At 36.7% G+C, this 25,533-nt stretch overlaps 1 pseudogene; it reads left to right on the top strand.

Annotated features, from left to right (window-relative positions):
• LOC141617547 (protein DETOXIFICATION 14-like) overlaps positions 1-25,533 on the top strand; it is a 56,372-nt pseudogene that overhangs the window by 7,025 nt on the left and 23,814 nt on the right.

Raw genomic sequence — 25,533 nt, 5'->3', positions numbered from 1 at the left:
TTCACCTTTGTGGAAAATACCGGCTCACAACAAATAAAAAAAAGTAAATAAATGATCGATACGGGAAGTATTCATATAGAATGATCGATACGGGAAGTATTTATATAGAATGGATACGATTATACTAATACAATGAAGAGTTGCATTGTTTCATGTAAAATTACACAGCTTCTTGCTCAACATTCTTATCACTTTTACACAATTCCGTAAAGAGTTGTAAAAAAAAAACAACGAGGTGCAAGTACAGTGGCAAATATGGCATGTGTTCAAAGCTTTGTTAAGTTGGAGTTGCTCAAAGTTTATCATTTTAACCAATATCTCCACAAAAGAAGTGCACAATTGGCAATACAAGAACATGATAGTTTGACTCACACTATCATTTAGTTTTATATTCATGATAAGAAATTGTCAATTTGACGAAATTGTCAAGTAATAATATTCTTTTTCTAAATTAAAGTGCGTCATTTAATGAAATAAGCAGAAGACAATATTTCATTACCTTGAAACAATCTTACTTTAAAAATATATAAATATTTCATTACCTTGAAACAATCTTAGTTTATTCCGATATTGAGTTTTAGAAAACAAAAAAAAAATATAAATTAGCTAAAAATTTTTAAGTAATTTCATAATATATATCAGATCATGAGCAATAGATACTAAAGAATTATAAAAAAAATTAATTTAAATACTTAGTATTATTTTCAATTATACTGGAGAGTCTTTACAAAATTATCTAATAATTAATGCATAATATTAAGACATTGAAAGATAATGAGTATATAAGGGCCCTATTGGGTAAACGACAGAAGCAGATTTATGATAGCAGATAGCGTTAGCAGAATACGACTGGCGGATTTTTGTAGCAGGTTTGGTCATCGTGTTAAATTAAAAGAAATAAGAAAACATGTTTGATAACTAGCAGATTGTATGACAAATCTACCATATTTATGTATAAACTCAATATGTTATTACAATATGCTGCTAATAGCAGCATATTCAAAAACAATAGATTACGATCAATATGTTATTTGAATATACCATTAACCAAACACATGAAATTAGTAGATTGATTGGTCAAATTACTATTTTTGCTTAAATCTACTAATTTCGCATAATATGTTGTTTACCAAACAAGGCCAAGGTGTTAGCAAAAAAAATACTTTATTCATTTTAATTTTATTGTTCAATCTTAAATTATCCCAAATTAACTATGTTGGATGACAAAATGATTTACAATATTGAGAGGTAAGTGTTAACATTACTCAATAAACAAAAAAAAAAAAAGAAAAAAGAAAAACAGTATTTGGGAACTTAAAAGGCGAATGAGTGGGCGGTGCTGACGGCGTGAGGTTGTAATGATTGAGTGGGGAGTCACGTAAGGTTATGAGAAGGATTAAGGGTCACGCATGGGATGGGGGCCGGGCGGGGATGGTGGTTATGCTGTAGGTACGGTGGGTGACGTAGGGGATGTCGGAGGCATGAGGGGGTAAGGTAGTTGGAGGACGTGGGGTATAGATTGCATGGTGGTGGTTAGTTGTAAGGGGTTGTTGAGATAAGGGACGTTGAAAGGGACGTCGTGATCCGAGGTGTTGGGTGCGGTTACCACTGCGCGCGATGGAGGGCCTGCTGGTAGGTCTCGAGTAGTCGGTCAATGATGGCGAACGCTACTTCCAGACGTCCAGGCGATGTGTACTTACAAAACTACCCTCATAAGAGCCTCACACTTTTTGTCACCCACACCAAAAGATACAAAAGTAGACAAGGGTATGTAGGTTGTTTAATTGATCAAAGGAATCCATATAAGGAAACGTAAACAATCAAATGGAACAGGTGCAGCTTAATTAAAATGGAAAACGTAAACTATTCAATGGTACGGAGTAAGTAGAATTTTTTGGTTGCATGACAAAATGATGAACAATGTTGTGAAACAATTGTCAAAATAATAAACAAAAGAAAAGAAATAAAACTATTGGTATTTAACGACTTGAATAAAGATATGAAGGGGCCGTGTCGATGGTGGGTTAGAGGTTGTGATAGGGGAGGGGTCGCGATATGTAGGTACGATGGGGTGGGTTTCATACAGGTATGGCCATAGTTCGGGGTCGCGCATAGGTAAGGGTCAGAGGATGCCAGTTATGTCGGAGGGATGATGGGAGGGGGCGTACGGGATGGTGGAGACAAGAGGGGGTAGGGGATGTTCGAGGAGGTGACTAATGAGATACGAATTGGTTGGTTGGTTGGTTTACGAGGAGGGGGTGTGTGCGCGCTGAGATATAAGTTGAGTGGGAGGTTGTGGTCCTGTAAAAACAAGGGGTGGAGCGTCCGTGGTGGATCTCGAGCAATACTATAAATATATTGCGAGATTTAACTATACTAATATGAGTATGCATTAACAAAATAACTTTTCAAAAGTTTCATCTAAAATCTATTAATGAATTAATCTTACGCCTTCACTCCAAAAGATGTATATAATATCTACTTCGATTAACACCCTACATCGCCACCCGTGCAGTGCACGGGTACAAAAACTACTCTATTGTTTAATTATGATTCTGAAGGCCCATCAAAAATTTAAATAGATTATAAATATTAACATGAGATTAAGGTTCTCTTTGGTAAGTTGACGGAAATAGATTTTTTGACCAAAATTTTAGTAACTTATTCTTGTATACGTGTTTGACAAGTAGCTTATTCGAGTAAATAAGTTAGTTAAAATGAAAAGTTACTTAGGGTATTATGTGAGAAATAAACTAGCTTATTGTATTTTATTTCATTTTTTACAGGTTCAATTTATTAAATTAAACACTTATTTGTCATTTTCTGTTATTTAATCATATCATAGCTACATTTTTAGTTAGTTTACCAAATACTCCAGTTTTAATATAATCAGCTAGCTAACTCATCAACTCATAATTTTTAACTAGCTTTATGGCTAGCATATGAGTTTTCAGCTCGCTTTTCGTTTTCAACTACTTTTACAAAACAAAGCGTAAGAGTTGAGACAATATATAAGAGATTAAGAGTAGGCTTCTAAGAAATCATATAAGTGTCCCACCTCAATGTGTTTTGTGCAATCATCCAATTGAAGATAGAGATCATTTCTTTTTCAAGTGTTCCTTGATTGCATCGGTCATCCAAGACATAAATATCATTAGCTTTAACAATTTTTTTGGCAATATACGATAATATTGCAAGTCAGGGCTTTATAGAGAAACTTAATCATCTTAAAAGTTTAATTCCAAAAGCTGATTTCATTAATATTGTATTTATTTGGTGGAATGCATGGTTCTATAGAAATGACATCATTTTTAAGGATGTTCATTTTAATATTAGCAAAATTATCATGTTATGTAATAGTAGCACCAAGATTTGGAATGAGACTAGATATAAAAATCTTAACAATCCTGATAAAGACGTGTCAGTTAGAAATACTACTAATAAGGAAGAAATTTGGTGGGAGAAACCTAAAAATGGGTTTCTAAAGCTAAATTTTGACGGATCAAAAATAGATGGTAACAAAGCTGCTCTAGGATATTCTATAAGAGATTATAATGGTAAAATCGTTTTGCTATGAGCAAAAAAGTGCGGATCTAATAGTATTCTTATTGCTGAAGCTCTCGCTTTAAAAGAAGGCATTTTAGCAGCTAAATACTTAGGAATCTCGAAGTTAATTGTAGAAGGTGATAATTTATGTGTTATCAACTCAATCCTTAGTACTTGGCAAATTCCTTGGGAAATTTCTAGTATTATTAAGGATGTAAAATTAGATCTTCAGTTCTTTGATGAAGTGATAATTAAACATTGCTTTCGTGAAGCCAACAAAGTTGCCGACTTTATGGCTTCTATTGGACATTCATGTCCAACTCTTTCGAGGTGGTTTTAAAGCCGGTGACTTCAACTTACCTCTATCATTCGAAAGGATGAGATAGGTTGGTCCTACCTTAGAGGGTCAATCTAGTTTTATTACCTAATAAAAAAAAAAAGTCGCTCAAGCTAATCTTAATGGGTCTGAGCCTCACCGCTACGGAATACTGTTGAAGTGGAGCTCGGCCTTCGAACCATGCGTAAGATGCAAGGTTTTAAATAGCGGTATCGGTCGCGATCGCGGAATCGTCCCCGACTCGGCCGTCGCGCTCTTAATCGCTGTTATCGCGGTGAAATTTATTTTATAATTTTTGTAGATATTTCATCATCTATTGACTATCTTATATCTTATATATATATATAAAATCGGGTTGAAGCGTTGTGGATGCGCCACGTAGCGTATTCAGCCTTAATTACGGTTATTAATTACAACAAATCATTAAATACGAACATAATAAATACCGCATAAATCTCAGCAAAGTATGTATTAATTACAGATTAATAAATATTACGGTATTTATTAAATTATATTAAATAAGTACGGTTATTTGATTTTAAATTTATTAAAAAAAAAATTATAAAAAATCTAACATGTAAGTCATTACATTTATTGGAAAAAATTGCTTTCAATTGAGTATAATTTTTGTTATATTAATTGAAATATTTTGATATGTATAGGTGATTTAGGTGAGTGTCTCATAATGTTTTAGTTCAAGTAAGAAAACATTTTGAAAAATAACGTAAAACTTAGACCATTAAATCCATAAATTAAAACATATCATATCTTATATTATATTAAAGCTGAAACTGGTTACCCCTTTAATTGACATGTGTCATCGCCTTAGTATTTGCCACATGTCAATGATATTATATAATAAAATTACTATTTATTATTTATTATTATGCAAATATGAATCTGATGATTTCTCATGATATTTTCATCGGCCCACTATTATTCAAAAAGATTGACAATTACCAAAAATAAATCATAGTGTTAAGGAAATTTCACAAATGAAGCCATCATTCACGGAGTAAATATAGAAACTTACGTTGCAAATTAGGAATAAATATATATGGATATAAGATAAGATAAGATATCTTAGTAATTGTAGATGGAGATAAGATAAGATAAGATATCTTAAATCCATATATAAAACTGGGTTAGAAATTGTAGATTTAACAGGTAACACGTGAAAAAAATTGAGAAATAAATTACATTTAACTTTTATGTTCATACCCATTGATAACATACATGATTTTTACATTACCAAGATTTATAGTCTAAACATTAGTAAATTCGTTAGATTACTAAGATTTCATAATTTGAATGTAGTCATTATTCACTACACTTGCCGGATTTTCACGCTAGACTAAGGCTCCGTTTGGCACGACACTTCAGGTAGCTTATTTGACCAAAGTAGCTTATTTGACCAAAATTTCAGCTACCTGATTTTTTTGCAAGTGTTTGGTAAGTAGCTTATTTGGTCAAATAAGGTACCTGAAATGAAATGCTACCTCAGCAAAGATTTGAGAAATCGCAGTCGCACGAAATGACTTATTTTCCATTTTGTACCCCTTTATTCTATAATATTAAATAATTTTCATTTCCTTTTACGTCATTTTACCAAAATCAGCTACCTTTTCAGCTAGTTTGCCAAACACATTTTTATATAATTAGTTACCTTACCAGGTCCTAATTTTCAGCTACCTTATCGATTACCTTTTCGTTTTCGATTAACTTTTTTCGGTTTTTTCTTTTTTCGGTTTTTTCTACCTTTTCAGGTAGTTTTGCCAAACAGAGCCTAATGCTCATTGGATTGGCAATTATCAATGTGCACATTTACATTTAACACCCAATGTATCACAAATTCTTATTTCAAACAGCCATATCCGTCTGAAATGGTCAGACGGATATTATTCTCTCTCACAAAAAACCCATTTAAGGTGTGAGTGGGAAAGCACATGGGGGTGTCCCACCACCCATGTTTTTCTCACTTGTGAGAGGTCTTATCATGATCGAAAAAAAGACGATCTTAAGCAAGACGGATTGCCAATGTATATGTTTGATGACGACTCCCTCCCTTCCTCATATATATATATGGCCATATAAATAATTTGTTCTCTCATCACTTTTCATTCAAACCTTACTTTTTTCCCCTTCATATTCATATATGTCAAAAGAATTACGGAGTACAAAAAGGGGACAACAAAAACCGAGCTTTTATAATGCTCGAGTTTAACATCTACATCTCGATTCACTTTGAAAATTATACAACTTTTTTCCGGACCACAAAAGTGCGGTTCATGGATATAATCATGAGCTTCAATCAAGATGATTATTGTAGATCAAGAGCGCAGCTTCATTCTTAGCAAGCTTATCATCGCTCAATGCGTCGTAAAGACAACACAACGACAGTTTAGTTGGATCACATCCTCAATGCATTGTTATGTTATACATCCTCAATGCATTGTTATGTTAGTTGGATCACATCCTCAATGCATTGTTATGTTATATATATTTTTTTTTGTGACTATTGTTATATTTAGGAATGACAGTGGGTTGGGGACCCTACCTAGACTTTAAGGGCCGAACCCTAATGGGTCGGGTATGGGTCTCATTTTTTAGACCCAATGAGTATGGGTCGGGTATGGGTCTTAAGAAAATATTTCGGGTCCGGTCTAAGTTATGAGACCCATACCCGACACTTAGACCCTTTATTAAAGAAAAAAAAATCAAAATCACAATTTTTCTGAATTCATACTGGCAGATTGTAGAAATCCAACTAAAGTCTCTTTCTCTTCCCTCATCCCATAAAGTGATAAAACTCAACCAAACTCTTCTGACAATACCACCACTCCACCACTGACACAAGAAAACCACCACCACAGCACTGATACGCGACTGGCAACCACCTCTCTAATAGGCGGCAACCGACAACCACCATTAACGGCAGATTAATAAACTCATAATGTTAAAGTAGTATGATTTTTTTTTTTAATATTATAGACCACATAGCTGTTAATTTTGTTACTAAAGTGGCTGAAACTCGGACCCGCGGGTAGACCCAGACCCTACCCTTTACCCATAGGGTCCGGGTATGTGATGTGAACATTATTTGCGCACATTTAGTCCCCTAATTGAGCCTATTTTGCATACTTTTATAACATTTCATGACCATTTTATCCGTCAAATCCTTCCTATTTGCTTTCCTAGTGCATTTTACATGTTTTGTAGGAAAGAAGATAATAAGGCGGAAATTCCCGTCTTTCGTGCATATTTGGAAGCTTATTGACGATATTTGATGGACTAAGTATGAAGAGGAAGCAAGAATGATGACCAAGGAAGAATAAATAAAGAGTATATGGAGGAATCTTAGGCTTAAAAGCAAAAAGAAAGGGAATAGCAGCTCAACCCGCGCGGGTCAAGTCTATCTGGAGCGGGATACTGTGAACCCGCTCGGGTCGATTTCAACCCGCTCGGGTTGAAGCTCAGGACGCTGGGATTTCGCTCGGGACGGGCGTATTCCTGGACGGGGGATTTTCCTTGCTACGTGAACTACAAATCACCCGTCTTCACCCTTGGGCCTTGATTTCTTCACATCACGAGATTTTCATTCCTCAAGCATCGATAAGAGAAGCCCTTCTCTCGGATAATCCCGGAGGCTCCTTGCTCAACTTAAAAAGTGTAATTACTAGTTTAGCCCTTAGTTAACCCTAATGCATCCTCCCTAATTTCCACTATAAATACCCCATTTGTAATAATCAAACCATCAAGTTTTATTAGATTAGAATCAAGTTTTCATTAGGTGGAATCAATCTTTCCTTAGATTAGATTAGTAGTAGATTAGAATAGATTATCATTTAATCTTTCCACAAAATATACATTAATCTTTCCTTTAATCATTGTTCAAGTTTATTATTGAGGAATTCAAGTTTATTATTGGGTAATTAGAAGATTATTGGGTTTATTGGGAGATTGACAACCTTCCATCAATCATCAAGTTCTTCTATTATTCTTGCTTTGTTATTGGAATCATTAGTAGGTATAATCTCTTAATCTCTTTTTAATTATTGCTAATTACTTTTATTTGTTCATCATGTTTCACTTTGTTAGTATGATTGACAACCTTGCTAGCATGTTCAATATGATGATAAGTGAGTAGTCTCTTAGCTAGGGTTAATGGGTGATTAGGGGAAACCAACATGGGGAATGATTCATGCTTAAATTAATATGCTTTCATGTCTTATTTGCTTGCTTGTCTTGATCTCAACTCATGCACATGTTATGTTTGATGAAATGCTAAGCCTATGAATCCTTGCATTTACTATCATCTCCTATCTTTTCAATGAGACTTGTAAGACATAACCCAACTCGAGTCTCATTAGACCATGCATGTTGTTGAGTAGGGAAGATTAAGTCGACTTGTAGGTGTTGTACAATCTAATCGATTCGGCTCCGTGACCCAAACTTTCCTAGGATTGTAAGATATAACCCAACTCAATCCATCACAACAATAATTGCTTGCTTATAATTTGAGAACATGTTTGTATGATCATATCTCATGATTCCCCTATAATCCCATGACACCCTAGTGCTTTTTAATCAATTGTTTACATCTTTCCTTTTGTTGCTTGTTTATTGCCTTTATTAGCTTAGAATCATCAACGCATTATAATTGTGACAACCCCAAGCATAACCATAATTAGATTGAATAATTTGAGTAACCACCGTCCCATGGATCGACCTCGACTTACCACTAGCTAGTTGTTTGTTGAGTTTTATAAATGTGTTTGATTGGATGAGCGACGACATCACCCACATCAAAATGGCGCCGTTGCCGGGGACGGTGTTGTTTATTTGAATTGTTCTTTTGTCTAGTTTTAGTTGTGCTTCTTGAGGAATTTTGGTTCCTTGGGAATTTATTTCTTGTACTTGTTCTTTTTCACATGCCCAACATGTCTACATTCACTTTTTGGCAATATGAAAATGAATCATTTGATAAATATGTTGCAAGATTTGAAGATCATATGACTCATGCTTGGAATCATGGTTTTACTATTTCAAATTATGAAGCATGTTGTGTTGTTTATAATGGCATGAACCTTGAAACCCGCAACTTGGCATTTCACTTGAGTGGTGGTAGGATATGTGAGATGAGTTGTGAGGAATTTTGGGAATTTGTTGAGTTCATGACCACCCATTGTCTTAAGCAAACTATACATGACATCTTTGAGAATGCCAAGGAGGGTATGGAAGCGATAAAAATCACATTTCAAAAATTCATTGAGGAAAACTATGATGAAAATGAGATTTGTGAGGATGAGAAACCTTCCTATAACCTTGAGCCAACCTACTATGCCCACAAAATTACCCCACCTTGGGAAGATGGAGTGCTAGATGAGGAGAGTGATGATGAGGAGGAGTACATTTTTGATTGTGAAACTAATGCTTGGATGCCGTCATCCTACTCTTCTTGTGTTTCAATGAAATCAACCTCCATGGAATTTGATGTTAATGGGCAAAGTGAGAGTGATATGGATGAGAGCTTGAGTGAAAACTCACCCTTTGAGGATGACATATTTGAGGGAGACAATTGTGTTGAGCTTGGTGAGCCTTGCTATGACAACCCCTTTGATAATGGACCTTGTTGGGATGAGGAATTTGATGAGGACATTTGGGAACCTCAAATAGACACCCTTAAAATCACCTTGGATGATAATGAGAGCACTTGCATTGAATGTGGTGATTTTGACTATTTGGAGGATGGGTTGAGCCAATTGCCAACCAACTACCCATTTCATGTTCCTTCCATCCATTTTTCTTATGATTTTTGTCATAATACTCTTGACATGCTTGTTCGGTCTTTTACTTGGGCATTATTTCATTGCATAATCTTGTGTTGCTATGCATGCCTATTCATGTCCCACTCCCAAGAATTTGACCGACTTCTACGTGCTTTGAGTGCTAGTGATAATTTTCAATGAAATTGTTAATTGATAGTTCTTGGTTTGATGGAGTTCCTCAATAACCATTAATTTGTATATATGCATTTAGTGTAGTTTTGCATTCATTTAATTGCATGAGAGATGAAAGGGAGGGATCTCATATTTTTAATTGAGTTTTTGAAGGAAATTCATAAAAATGAGAAGATGAAAAATGTCAAGAAATGAAGAAAATGGAAAAATTGGGCTTATGAGTAAGTGTGTTATCAAGGGAAAGGTGTTGGGCCATAATTTCAAAAAAGACGTCCATCCCGAGATAAATCCGGGCGGGTTGAAGGCCAAGAAAAGAAGAAAAATTCTCTGCCCAAGAATCCGGGCGGATTTTAAGAAAAACGCCCTTCTTTACTCTCAACCCGCGCGGGTTGAAATTATCTGGAGCGGGTTCACAGACAACCCGAGCGGGTTCATTCTGTCCCGAGCGGGTCCACCCTCTGCATGCTGCATTTTCACAGAATCACGGGCAGAACAATGCTACCCCACCCGTGTTCAGCCTTTAACCCGTGAATGCCATGTTTCCAGCCTATAAAATTCACTCTACACTCAAGCTCACCTACCATCTTCATCTTCTACCTTCAAACTCAACCTCAACTCACAAAACTCACCCAAATAACCATAAAATCCAACCAAATCACCATCTAATTACTCTAAAAATCATTCTAAACCATTTCTACACAATAAAAACCAACTTTCCAACCTTCTATTTGCTCAAAATCACCCATTTTCATCATTTCAAAAATTGAAGCTCCAAAAATCCGTGAGCAACAATTGATTTTCGGGTTTGATTTTTGCCTTCTAGCTTCACTACATTGCTTTTAGTGTTCTAGTAAGGCATTTTCAAGGTTGTTTGGCTCTTATTTGTGAAGATTTGTGGCATTCTTGGGTAGTGATACTTGGTGGATTTCAAGGCTACAACAATGAATTTTTGGGGCAAGAGTAAGGCTACTACTTCTAAGGGATCAAAAAGAAGGAAAGGAAGCAATTCTAATGCTCCACCGGAGTACCAAATGCAAGAAGAGGAGTTAGTACCGGAGATTGAGCAACTTGATGATTTCCCGGAGGTAGTATTCATCAAAAATGAGCAAAGGAAGCGATTTTTGAAACTACTTGGTAAGGAGTTCGAACCTACTCGTTTCATTTGTCGTCAAACTTTGGATAAACTTGGTATTGAAGGACGAACCGAGTCCTTATTTAGAGAAATGGGTCTTGAGACTTTATTTAATATGCATGAGGAAACCTACCTTAGCCTCACCTTGGAATTCTTGTCTAGTCTCAAAGTATTTGAAGGAGAGACATATGGGGTGTCTTTGGAATTTAGGTTGTGTAATGAGACCCATCAAATGCATTTGGGTACCTTTGGTGAAATCTTTGGGCTTGCGATACCCGAGACCGACCTTGAAAAGCCCGTGGGGTTCACGGAGTCACATTTGTGGAGAGCAATCACCGGGTTGGAATTAGAGGGTTTTAAGAGGTGTCATGCCTTTTACATTCATCACCCGGTTATTAGAATGTGGCATCAATTTATAGCGGGGACTATTCATGGTAGAAGTGACACGGGATGTGTGAGTCAACTTGACATGACTTTTCTTGAGTCATATTTGAATGTCCAAGGTTTGCCAAAGTACAACTTTAATCCCGCTCTTGAATTACTTGTCCGATTTCGAAATCTATCAAAGGGTAGGACAAAATCAAAGGGAATTGTGATGGGTGGTCTTGTGACTAGGATGGCCAATGCTTTATGTCCGGGGTTTAATGATGATGGGAGATATGAACCTCTACCCGGAGATACTTTACTTAATGAGAGGGTCATCTTTAGGCATCACAAATGGTGCAAACATAATGATTTGGGAGGTATTGATTGGTACACCAAGGGAAGCACTACATTCACCCTTCCTTGTTGGGACCTTCCTCCTATCACACCTAGGTCGAGTTACCTTGCACCCATGCCGAGCTACCTCCTCCCCATTGAGAGGATTAGGGTTCCACCACCTAGGAGACGTGAGGAGGCACCTTCTACTCCTTCCCATGCACCATCACCGTCCCAAGGTCCAAGCCTTGGATTTCCACCATTCCTTCATGGTGTTCGACCCTCATATGCGGAGATACCTCCATACCCCCATGTCTACCGACCCTTTTCACCTTCTCCCCCTCGCCCGAGTAGCCCGCCATCGGCCATGGATATATTGATGGGTATGATAAGCAACATGGATGTTAGGATGCACCGAGGGCAAGAAGACAACTATTTGGCCCTCTATCCTCAATATTATCATATGGCACAACAAGGGTTTATTGATCCTAATGGTCCTAGGCCTTCTTGGGTGCAACCGCACCTTGTGTTCCCAAACCAAGGCTTGAATGAAGATGACCAAGGAGGAGGAGAGGAAGAAGAAGAAGAAAGTAATGGAGATGATGATGGCCTTAGTGATAGAGGCTTTGATTGAGATCGTGATTGTAAGACCCTTCCTTCCCTATTTCTCATGTATAGTTTGCATTGTATTATACCTCACATGATTAGATTAGTTTGCATTGTATTTATCCCACATGATTCATGTAGATAGTTGCATATAGACTAGAATTCATGCTTAGTTACTAATGGCCAAACCTATTCATTTCTACACTAGAAATAGTGTTTAAATCGGTTTGGGGAGGTTTGATCATAGGTGACTTAAGCATTTATCATGCATCATATAGTATAGTTTAGATTGCATTCATTTGTTATATATGTCATATAGAATTGCATTTAGTTAGAGCATGCATTCATTCATACCATATCATTGCATTTGTACTTCAATTTCCATAAATTCAAAAATCCAAAAAAACATGTACTTTCTTTTTTATTCCTACTCCTACATGTACATTGAGGACAATGTCCAAAATAAAGTGGGGGATGGGAATTTATATTCTAAAATGCATAAAAATTGAAAAATTTCGAAAAATCACAAAAATATGTTCTTTTAATTTCATAAAAACAAAAACCATAAAAATTTTAAAATTTGAAAAATCCAAAAACAAGTTCATTTCCTTTGTATATATTGTCTTGTATATATTGTGTTTGTTTTATCCGTGTTCACTTTGATTGACTACGCCACATCCGAGACATGAGGATATTGAAGACCGCATGGTATGATCTTTCCAATCTCCTTTTTCCTCTCTATGTTAATGACTATGTGGCTTTATTTTGATTGATGCGGTAAAACAATGTGAACTTAGGATTGCATTTAGAATTATATGGCATATTAGTTGGTAGAATCATTTGCATTAGGATGTATATATGTTAGTTGCATCATGGCATGTAGTTGCATGTTAGAAAAATTTTGCGAAACCGTCTACTTGGGAAGCTTGACAAGTGTATATAGGCCCTAGTAGATGCTTTTTATTCTTAAGACTTTGCTTGTTAGAATACTTGTAAAACACCCTAGGATGTGTCATGCTAGTATCCTTTGACCCATGGTTTAAGGCCGAGTCAAGAGTACCTTGTGGTGTGATAACTCCTTGGCTACCGTTTATTCCAAGGTGACCCTTGAAACCATGCATACTTCTATCACTCATCCATGTTCTACCACATTTTTGTCATCAAAGGGAATGGGCACAAAACAAAAAGAAATCTATTTGAGTTCAATGAAATGAAAAATGAAAGAAAAGTTTGCAAAAATGCATCAAAAGAAAAGAGGAGCAAAAATAAACTCCTAAAGCTTCAAATACAAGGCACCCTCGTTACTAATTGGGGTGACTTTGAAAATGTTCAAAAAAGAAATTCAAAAAGTTGTCAAGCATTGAAATGCCAAAAATCAAAAGAAATGGCAAAGAAAGTGTTCTCAAAGGTCAAATGCCAATGAAATTGGGGGGAAAACAAAAATGAAAGCAAACTCCCAAAGTGAAACTCAAATATCTATTGATCCCTTTATCCATCGTATCCATTTTGTGCATGGTAGAGAGGGGACGACCCTTCTTCTTGTCTAGGCAAGAGGGGGAATTCCGCGATCCTCCAGTGTTTCTAACACCATAGGGAGTCTACTCTTGACAAAAGCATTTAACGATTGAGGACAAAGGTACCCTAGCTTGACACCTTTTGGAGGTGATTTATTGGTATCCTTCTAGGCTTAGTAGTTTGAACAAATTGCATCTATGAAGGATTGTGTACCCTTGAATTGCTTCCCTTGTAGATAATTTCCGCCACTTAGATGAGGAAAGTGGCTATTCTTTTTGTAGATGCATCCATTATGTGTTTTTGTGTGCTTAAAGTTTGGATGTGTCGCCATTTTGGCAAGACCCACCTTGCCTTGCAAGAAGGCATCCTACCTCATGGTTGTCTTGTTGTGAGTTGAAGGGGCGGAGTGAGACCCGCTAATTGTCTCATATCGGCTATATTATTAGGTTAGTTTAAATAAAGGTCTAGTTTTTGTCACCTCTTTACTCGGGACGAGTAAAGGTTCGGTTTGGGGATATTTGATGTGAACATTATTTGCGCACATTTAGTCCCCTAATTGAGCCTATTTTGCATACTTTTATAACATTTCATGACCATTTTATCCGTCAAATCCTTCCTATTTGCTTTCCTAGTGCATTTTACATGTTTTGTAGGAAAGAAGATAATAAGGCGGAAATTCCGTCTTTCGTGCATATTTGGAAGCTTATTGACGATATTTGATGGACTAAGTATGAAGAGGAAGCAAGAATGATGACCAAGGAAGAATAAATAAAGAGTATATGGAGGAATCTTAGGCTTAAAAGCAAAAAGAAAGGGAATAGCAGCTCAACCCGCGCAGTCAAGTCTATCCGGAGCGGATATCGTGAACCCGCTCGGTCGATTTCAACCCGCTCGGGTTGAAGCTCGAGACGCTGGGATTTCGCTCGGGACGGGCGTATTCCTGGGGGGGGATTTTCCTTGCTACATGAACTACAAATCAGCCCGTCTTCACCCTTGGGCCTTGATTTCTTCACATCACGAGATTTTCATTCCTCAAGCATCGATAAGAGAAGCCCTTCTCTCGGATAATCCCGGAGGCTCCTTGCTCAACTTAAAAGTGTAATTACTAGTTTAGCCCTTAGTTAACCCTAATGCATCCTCCCTAATTTCCACTATAAATACCCCATTTGTAATAATCAAACCATCAAGTTTTATTAGATTAGAATCAAGTTTTCATTAGGTGGAATCAATCTTTCCTTAGATTAGATTAGTAGTAGATTAGAATAGATTATCATTTAATCTTTCCACAAAATATACATTAATCTTTCCTTTAATCATTGTTCAAGTTTATTATTGAGGAATTCAAGTTTATTATTGGGTAATTAGAAGATTATTGGGTTTATTGGGAGATTGACAACCTTCCATCAATCATCAAGTTCTTCTATTATTCTTGCTTTGTTATTGGAATCATTAGTAGGTATAATCTCTTAATCTCTTTTTAATTATTGCTAATTACTTTTATTTGTTCATCATGTTTCACTTTGTTAGTATGATTGACAACCTTGCTAGCATGTTCAATATGATGATAAGTGAGTAGTCTTTTAGCTAGGGTTAATGGGTGATTAGGGGAAACCAACATGGGGAATGATTCATGCTTAAATTAATATGCTTTCATGTCTTATTTGCTTGCTTGTCTTGATCTCAACTCATGCACATGTTATGTTTGATGAAATGTTAAGCCTATGAATCCTTGCATTTACTATCATCTCCTATCTTTTCAATGAGACTTGTAAGACATAACCCAACTCGAGTCTCATTAGACCATGCATGTTGTTGAGTAGGGAAGATTAAGTCGACTTGTAGGTGTTGTACAATCTAATCGATTCGACTCAAAGTGACCCAAACTTTCCTAGGATTGTAAGATATAACCCAACTCAATCCATCACAACAATAATTGCTTGCTTATAATTTGAGAACATGTTTGTATGATCATATCTCATGATTCCCCTATAATCCCATGACACCCTAGTGCTTTTTAATCAATTGTTTACATCTTTCCTTTTGTTGCTTGTTTATTGCCTTTATTAGCTTAGAATCATCAACCCATTATAATTGTGACAACCCCAAGCATAACCATAATTAGATTGAATAATTTGAGTAACCACCGTCCCATGGATCGACCTCGACTTACCACTAGCTAGTTGTTTGTTGAGTTTTATAAATGTGTTTGATTGGATGAGCGACGACATCACCCACATCAGTATGGGTCCTCAAATTTTAGACCCTTGCGGGTCTGAGTCGGGTACGGGTCCAAAGGGAAAATCTCGGGTTCGGGTCTAGGCGGACCCTACCCAGACCCTACCATTGCCATCCCTAGTTATATTATTATACATGATGTTGTATAGGAGACGAATAGCAAAGTGGTGACGTATAGTGTTATGGTCGGATCTTAATTGTATATAAACAATGAAATGAGAGGATAAGAGGATGTTTTGGTTTGTTAAAGTAAAATTAGCAAAATTAGTATAATGGTGAAGGTAATAATACAGAGAACAACTTGGTATAGGAAGAGCTAATGTGGTGAGAAAAAAATTTAAAATAGTTTGGGTTTGTGAATTGTGATAAATTATAAACAAACCATGCATATAGAAAAATCCACATGTGGTGAGTAAATAAATATAAAAGTTGAAGGTAATACCTACAATCGGAATCTGTCACAATTTTTAGATAATAGACTTAGGCCCTGTTCTTTTGGACTGAAATTGTCTGAACTGAACTGAACTAAATTGAACTGAACTTAATGGAGCTGAACCGAATCGAATCAACTTAATAAGTTTAAAATCGAATCGAATCAATGAAATAATAATAATAATAATAATAATAATAATAATAATAATAATAATAATAATAATACCAATAATAATAATAAATATTTTAATAATATTATTCATTATTATTATTATTATTAATAATATATTAATATAATCTAATAATAATCTAATAAGTAATATAAAAAATAAAATAGTAATATAATAATAAATATAATAATAATAATATAGTAATATAAATGATAATATTATTAATAATATTATAATATATTAAATAATATAATTTATTAATAATAATAACTAAAAAACAAATATGATAAGTATAATATAAATATCATAAATAATAATAATAATAATAATAATAGATGTAATATAATAATTTATTAATATAATAATAATAAATATGTTATTAATAATATTAATATAAATAAATATATTAATAAAATAATAAATATAATATAAAAATATAATAATAATAATAATAATAATTAATACACGAATATTTCCATGAATCATAATAATATAATAATAAATAAATATAATAAATATAATTAACATAATAATAATAATAATAATAACTATAATAGTAATATAATAAATATTAAAAATAAATTTTTAATATAATAATTGATGGGGCATATTCTGCACCCGCTGACCGAGTCAACATATTGAGCAAGGTCAAAGATATCCACAAAGAAGTAAACAACTTGACTGACTAACCGCAAGCGCGACTGTCGGCTGTCTCTTGTGCCTCGGCCACGACAGCCAGCCAGCCGAGGCACATATCCGCGAACTCATATCCAAGAGCCTTCGGCGGCGAGTCAACAGGGCCCGCCGGCCTGCCATGGGTCCCTCGGCCGAGGGTAGAACAGACTTTCCACCTGCTCTGCCACTTTGCCACTACGTGACAAAAGGTGAAAGTCTATAAATACTCCTCAACTCTCATAGAGGGGGGGGATCCACAATTTAACCTAAGAATCACTATTCACCTGTTAATATCTTCCTTATCTCTCTACAATACATACTTAGCCAAGTAACACACAACTTAATCCTTTAAGGTTACTGACTTGAGCGTCGGAGTGAGTTCGCTCGGTCCAAAGCCGAGCCCTCAGTTCGTTCCTTGTTTCAGGATACCGCAAGGGAGATTCAACCAAAGACGTCATTCTACAAGCTCGGGTGGTACAAATAACTGCTCTGGAATTACACCCGGAACAATTGGCGCCGTCTGTGGGGAAGCATACTAAAAGCTAATCAAATCCCTTAAAAATACAAAACAAAACCCACCCAAAAAGCTAAGAAGATGTCGAAACAACAAGAGGTATTCGTAACTGACGAAACCGAATTCCACCAAGATGATACTGTCCACAATTCTGGAGTTGCGCAGCCCTCCACCGGCCGGGTAATTCAACCGGAGTACGGGATGCCAATAACACCAGATATGCCGCTGCCCGCCGACCAGGTCACCATCATGGGACATGTGGTTGATGCAGCAAAGCTGAAGCTACTCCTGGACCTAATTAGTAGTACGCCAGCTCAAACTGTCACACCGACAAGAGCGGCGGAACCCGTCCAGGAGACCAGGGCCCAAAATCTGACTCCGAGAAACTTGAACGGGGCACTAAGAGAAGCTGACCCTGTCAAGACGCCGGGGGAGCCCAGAGTGCTAGTGGTAGACCTTAGTCCTTTCCGCACTCGCGGGAGGACGTCGTCGCCGCAGCACCGACGAGGCATGCCCCAGAGGAGTGAAAGAAGTCCGACTCACCAGAGTCGGAGAAGAAGCCCAACCCGCCACGGGGAGGGGAGCCGGATTAAGGATACGAGGAGCCGATCGCCGCGTGTCGTTCGACACGTGGTCAGACAGCCCCTCAATGACTATGTCCTTGACGTCCCGGTGCCAACTAAGCTAAAGTTGCCGCCCATATCATACAAAGGAGAAGGTGACCCAAGCGACCATGCCGAGGCCTTCGAGTCTCTGCTGCCGAGGTCTTCGCCCTGAGCAAGAGCGAGGGTCAGAAGTGGGAAAGACCTCCCAGGCCGAAGAGTGACGGTGACACGAGTCAGTACTGCGAGTACCACGGCCACACCGGTCACTTAATCGATAATCGCTAGATCGAAGAATGCCATTGAAGAACTGATCCGGAAGGGGAGCCTCAGCAAGTATGTAGCTGGAGGCCCAGGACCAAAGTAAATGCAATCGAGCCAAAACCCCGATCACCTCGGCCAAAGCCGGGAGTGACGGGGGAACGAGCCGAAAGATGCAATCGAGCCAAAACCTCGATCACCTCGGCCAAAGCCGGGAGTGACGGGGGACGAGCCGTAAATGCAATCGAGCCAAAACCTCGATCACCTCGGCCAAAGCCGGGAGTGACGGGGGAACGAGCCGAAAGATGCAATCGAGCCAAAACCTCGATCACCTCGGCCAAAGCCGGGAGTGACGGGGGAACGAGCCGAAAGATGCAATCGAGCCAAAACCTCGATCACCTCGGCCAAAGCCGGGAGTGACGGGGGAACGAGCCGGTAAATGCAATCGAGCCAAAACCTCGATCACCTCGGCCAAAGCCGGGAGTGACGGGGGAACGAGCCGAAAGATGCAATCGAGCCAAAACCTCGATCACCTCGGCCAAAGCCGGGAGTGACGGGGGAACGAGCCGGTAAATGCAATCAAGCCAAAACCTCGATCACCTCGGCTAATTAAAACTGAGGGCGACGGGGGAACGAGCCGATATGCCTAGATATTTACAACGGCAGTCAGAACGTAAACTCGATCACCTCGGCTAACTAAGACCGAGAGTGACGAGGGAACCACGACTTACCCTCGGCTAATTAAGACCGAGCTTAAGAATGTATAAGTACCGTTGAGACGCAAATCTGACACCTCGGCAAATTAAGACCGAGCGTGAATGAGGACGCAATCAATAATGGTCTATGGATACGAACGCTGTCGCGCCGTAACCCCGATTCCCTCGGCCAAGGCCGGGAAGCAGCGGGGCCACAACGACCGATACGCTAACATGTTTACAGCGGCGGTTGGGACACGCTCTTGACAGAATGCCAATCGACGTATCTTCTTCAACACGCTCCTTGGTATCTACTTGCCAAACGGTCCACTCTCAACCCTGGTCTCGGCCAACGTCTCTCTCTTTTCCACATCGGATGTCCACTACACATCCATGTGGAGGGGGATAAGTGCGGCCTAAGCGAGAACCAAGCCGAGGTAGAAGAAGCGGGCGGAAAATTTTTACTTGCGCGAATATCGCTCAACACACATCGGAGCCCATACCACGGCATAGACTACGGCTGGGGCAAATTGATGGGGCATATTCTCGCACCCGACCGACCGAGTCAACATATTGAGCAAGGTCAAAGATATCCACAAATTCAACAACTTGGACAAATTTAACTACGCAAGCGCGCGGCTGTCGGCTGTCTCTTGTGCCTCGGCCACGGCAGCCGGCCAGCCGAGGCACATATCCGCGAACTCATATCCAAGAGCCCTCGGCGGTCAGCCAGGGCCCGCCGGCCTGCCATGGGTCCCTCGGCCGAGGGTAGAACAGACTTTCCACCTGCTCTGCCACTTTGCTACTACGTGACAAAAGGTGAAAGTCTATAAATACTCCTCAACTCTCATAGAGGGGGGGATCCATAATTTAACCTAAGAATCACTATTCACCTGGTAATATCTTCCTTATCTCTCTACAATACATACTTAGCCAAGTAACACACAACTTAATCCTTTAAGTTTACTGACTTGAGCGTCGGAGTGAGTTCGCTCGGTCCAAAGCCGAGCCCTCAGTTCGTTCCTTGTTTCAGGATACCGCAAGGGAGATTCAACCAAAGACGTCATTCTACAAGCTCGGGTGGTACAAATAACTGCTTTGGAATTACACCCGGAACAATAATAACAATAGTAAATAAATTGATATAATAATAATAATAATAATAATAATAATAATAATAATAATAATAATAATAATAATAATAATAATAATAATAATAATAATAATAATAATAATAATAATAATAATAATAATAATAATAAGAATAATAATAATATTAATGTTGAAATAAATTGAATTGAATGAATCAATCAATCAATCGAATCGAATGGAGTGAATCAATCGAATCGAACTTAATAGAGTGAAATCAATCGAAGACTTATTAGAACTGAAATTAAGTCCAAAAGAACGGGGCCTTATAAGATCTTTTAATTTGGATTAGGAGTTAACAACAAGGAGTGCAACCATAAATATTTTCTCAAAGCTAAAATTTTAGGTGTAATAGTGCAATAAGAAACTGAAATACTTCAATTTTAAAGGAGCATGTTTTTTTCTTCATTTTCTATACATTTTACCATTTTATATGTGTTTAGAGTAATTTATTTAAAAATACATTTAAACATATTTTGTATATGAAATAATCCTAAAGTACAATGGTTTTATCAACAAACATATAGGTTGTTTAAAAAGTCAATATTATTTTTAAATATTATTAGTTTATTAGATTCTAAGAATTTTATTAATTTTTAATTAGTTAAATTAATAAAGGTGGATAAATACATTGTGAAGTGGCCGCATTATAAATCTAATGTTAAATGCAAACATGGTATATAAATTAGTGCATTAATTTGGTAATACAAGTTTAAAGTTATTGAAATTATGGTGTATATAGAGTATATTGTAGGTTGAGTTTGATTAAAAAAAGTCAATTGATAATATTGAATTCACTCGAATTGAGAAATTAATAAATTTATCTATTTGATAATATATATGTTACATATAGAAACTTACCGTGCGAAGCACGGAATTCTATCTAGTATATATATAAAACTGGGTTGAAATGCTGTGGATGCGTCACGTGTCAACCCAGCCTTAAATACACGTATTAATTACAGCTGAATTAAATACAAACATAATAAATGCTGTATAAATCTCAGCAAAATATTAATCATAGTTTAATAAATTTTATTATAAAATTATATTAAATAATTACGGTGATTTGATTCGAAATTTACTAAAAAGTTATTTTGATACAAATTCTAAAATGTAAATAATTACGTTCATTGTGAAAAATCCTTTCAATTGAGTATAATTTTTATTATATTTATTGAAATATTTATTTGATATGTAGAGATGATTAAAGTGAGTGTCTCACAATGTTTTACATTTACGTAAAAAAAATATTTTGAGAAAGTTATAAAACTTAGACTATTAAATCCATTAAGAAAAATATATTTGGAAAAGTCTTTGTATATATTAAAAACACCTCTTTAAAAAAACTACTAAGAGGTAAGTTTTTATAGTCTGGAAATGAAAAAAATTATATTGGACAAATTGAATACATATGAGATTTTGATAGGTTTCAATAGTGCGATAACGAGTATGTGTACGAGTGTGTATGTACATAGTGATCGCGAGTGCATTAGAATAATCAAAACAAAAGTAATGATTATTAGGTAATATAGTATTATAAACGATATGAAAAAGTAAAAAACACATTACATTTTTCTTTAATATTTTTAATTAAATATGTATAAGTCAAATATAAAATATTGATTATGACTAACCAAATACTCCGTATTACTTTTAGTTAAATATTTTATATGTTATCTTTTAAATACTTTGAAGTTAAACATCAAAAAATAATATTTGAGAAAGTTCAACCTATTATATTTACAGGTAATAAACTCGTAAACATCATTATATATAATTGTTTAAAAAAACAAAAGGTGCAAATTCCTCATATATATGTTTAACACACATTAGATGCAAGACACAATCAAAACATTTAAATAAGTTGAGTTTGAACTTTATAGGTTTGATAGATAAATGTCACATGTTATACATAAAAAATTAAAAATTACATAAAATTATGTTCACATCATTTTGAATAAATAATGTGAGACATAAAGTATCGTGAAATGATATAATTTGAGAACTTATTGTTGATTGTTGTATTACTCGAATAAATTTTATTTTGATTAGTATGATATTTCACCAGTCACAAATTTATTTATAAAACGTCGATCATGCATAATTAATTATCACTTATTAGTTTTAATTAAAACTCTTATGTATTTTATTTTAAAACATTGAAGTTAAACCTAAAAATATTAAATTTGATAAAAAAATATTTATAAGAGAAAATATTGAAGGTTATATATGAATTATATAATTTTTCTTAAATTATAATCATAAAATATTAAAACAGGCCGCGCGAAGCGCGGGATACTACCTAGTTTCATATAAAGTTAAGATTAATTCTACTTAGGATAATTAATTTGACCAATGCTATACAATTTTTAAGAGCTTTTCATTAAAAAACTTGGTCGGTACAAGTTATTACTCGTTCATATCGGGTTCATCGCGGGCTGTATCGGGCCGAGTTGGCCGATACACGTTATAAATCGGTCGTCTCGGCCAATACTTTCTTGTTTTCAATTTGCGCGATACATCTCGGGATATCTTGTATCGGCGGCCTCTGATACCGATACATCTCGGACGATACGATATGTCTCGGCCGAGATTTAAAACCATGGTAAGATGAGTTTCTGCCTCATACAGCTGAGGCCGAACACCAGGAGAAGTTAAAAAGAGATGAGGAGGTCTTGATTTTGTATCAAACCGCGTGTGGCTTGATAATCAAATCGCCACGTAAAGTAGTGATTCTAACATTTTAACGAGTAGAACATGTTTGCTTCGTCAACAAGTTTCTCAATTCGATTACACTTTGAAGTCGGCCTTAAACTAAACTACAAATACTTCCATGATTATTCATTATAGTAAAAAAAAAAAAAAAAAAGTCTAATTGGAAAAATACACAATGGTAATGGACGATCTTGGAACAACATTTGAAGAATTGTTTTCGGGCTAATCCTAATTAGGTTTATAAATAAATTTACGCTTTTAATTTAGTTTCAGACGTGTTCAATAATAGCGCTTTTTTCGCAGTTTGGGATGGCAAGTGCGTTGGAGACTCTAAGCGGACAAGCCTATGGAGCACAACAACACAAGAAACTTGGAACTCAAACATACACCGCTGTCTCACCTTAGCCAGCATACCAATCACTATTCTGTGGATTAATATGGGAAAAATCCTTGTATTTATAGGACAAGACCCTTCAATTTCCTATGAAGCTGGTAGATTCACTACATATTTAGTTCCAGCCCTTTTCGCCAGTGCTGTTATTCAACCACTTGTTCGATACCTTCAAGTTCAAAGTCTGGTGATGCCGATGGTCATTAGCTCCTTCACAACTACGTGTCTCCATATACCACTATGTTGGGCTCTCGTGTGCTGCAAAATATCGGAGCTGCCGTAGCAATGGGTATATCTTTTTGGGTGAATGTAATTTTACTCGCTTTATACGTGAAATTCTCTTCTTCTTGCGCAGCAACTCGTTCTCCAATCTCCATGGATATGTTCCATGGAATTTGGGAATTTTTTAGTTATGCTATTCCTTCTGCCACAATGGTCTGGTAAGTTAGTATTCGTTCTCTTTGTAAACATTCGTAAATAAAAATTACATAATTAAACAAACATGTTTATCCAAACTTTGATTTGCATATATATAGTTTGGAATGGTGGTCATATGAGCTGTTAATCTTGCTATCAGGGCTTCTCCCGCATCCTGAACTCGAGACTTCTATCCTCTCTGTGTGGTAATATCTCGTTTTCAACTATTCCTGGAATATTTTAGTATTCATACGCATCATGGGTCAATTTATTCACCCTTCATGTGCGTGGGTATAAAGTCCTTCACCACATCGATGGCACGAAGCCGCCACATGCTCGAGACCCTGCCTACGGTGATTGGGTTGAAATAGACTCCCACGTGCTTCAATGGATCTATGGCACGCTCTCCGATGACCTCCTCGCCCGTGTACTTGAACCCGAATCCACCGCTCATCAAGCCTGGACTCGTGTCAAGAACATCTTTTTCAATAATAAAGGAGCCCGGGCAGCCGCCTTAGAGCACGAGTTTATCAATCTCAAACTCGCATCCATGCCGTCATTCGATGCGTATTGTCAGAGGCTGCGTGATCTTGCCGGACAATTGAAGGACGTTGATGCTGAAGTAACGCAACAACGTCTCGTTCTTCAGTTAGTCCGAGGACTTCCCGACGAATACGACACCGTCGCCGCCTATATTAATCAGACGCTGCCCACGTTCGAGGTAGCACGAAGCCTGATTGAACTCGAGGAGCATCGGAAAACTGGTCGTGAAGACTCAACCACGGCTCTTTGTTGGGGCTGGTGTCCTTTACAGTTAGTGCAAGGACTTATAAATCTCTAAAAGGATCAAAGGGTATACTTTTGTATCATAATCAGTTGGTCCACGTTTATCAATAACGGTTGGCTTGCTAGATAAGTTTGACGTTATTGTCATACAGATGGCGGTGATCAACTGGTCCCTAAAAGTCACACCTATAGGATACGTTTGAGAGATGTGACGGTATGAAAATACAGTCATGTAGATGCCAAAATTTGACTAACCGATTAATTCGAGTTATTTGACTAATAATTAGTCAAAATGTGATGTTGAGATATTTTATTTAATACGGATTAAATAATAATGGCTAAGGCGAATTAAGCAGTTAATTCGTAAATTAAATATAAGCGATTTATATTTGATTAAATGTATATTGAATATAATTATACAATATTGTCTTTGTCGGACATGTATTAATAATTCAACTAACCCGTATTATTAGTTGATGCCTTAATTACCGATAAATGGCGATGACATGATTTATAATGAAACCGCGTCATATACACTTAGCGAATTACATGTCGGACTACGAGTTAAGATGAAGAGGAAATGAAAGCCCATTCCTCTCCCTTGGACTCGGTTTGGCCGAATCAACAAGAACAAAAGAGAGGCTTTCTCTCTTTTGTTGACCTAAGCATTTCATTTGTAGAAAAACTAGGGTT

The sequence above is a fragment of the Silene latifolia genome, chromosome X (genome assembly GCF_048544455.1).
Source record: "Silene latifolia isolate original U9 population chromosome X, ASM4854445v1, whole genome shotgun sequence".
Lineage (NCBI taxonomy): Eukaryota > Viridiplantae > Streptophyta > Magnoliopsida > Caryophyllales > Caryophyllaceae > Silene > Silene latifolia.
This window is presented reverse-complemented; position numbering and strand designations above follow the sequence as displayed.